Genomic DNA, 423 nt, shown 5'->3' with positions numbered 1-423 from the left:
AAATATTAGCGAGATAAGTTGTGTTCTATTAGCTTTATTGATATTAGTATATTAATGAATAATTTAGAATTTTTTTAATTCATTTAATACATTTATTAAATAACATGTAAAATATCTAAATATTAAAATTAAAAATACAGTGTTCAATAAAAACTAGTATATGCTATAATAAAATAATTTTGAAAGTACAATGTTGTAGTAAGAAAGTCACATCACTATGGTACATGTGGACAGTCTACGTAGACAATGAGCTGACATGAAAACCTAGTATAATGGGTAAATTTAAATCAAAATGTTGCCCAATGATACAATGGGTAGATTTTTCAAAATACAATGTTCTAATAAAAAATAGTTTGAAAGTACATTGCTATAATAAGAAAAAATGAAAGTACAATGCTATAATAAACAAATTTATGAAAGTAG

This window comes from Cynara cardunculus (genome assembly GCF_001531365.2).
Source record: "Cynara cardunculus var. scolymus isolate 2C chromosome LG 17, CcrdV1, whole genome shotgun sequence".
In the NCBI taxonomy this organism is placed as follows: domain Eukaryota; kingdom Viridiplantae; phylum Streptophyta; class Magnoliopsida; order Asterales; family Asteraceae; genus Cynara; species Cynara cardunculus.
This window is presented reverse-complemented; position numbering follows the sequence as displayed.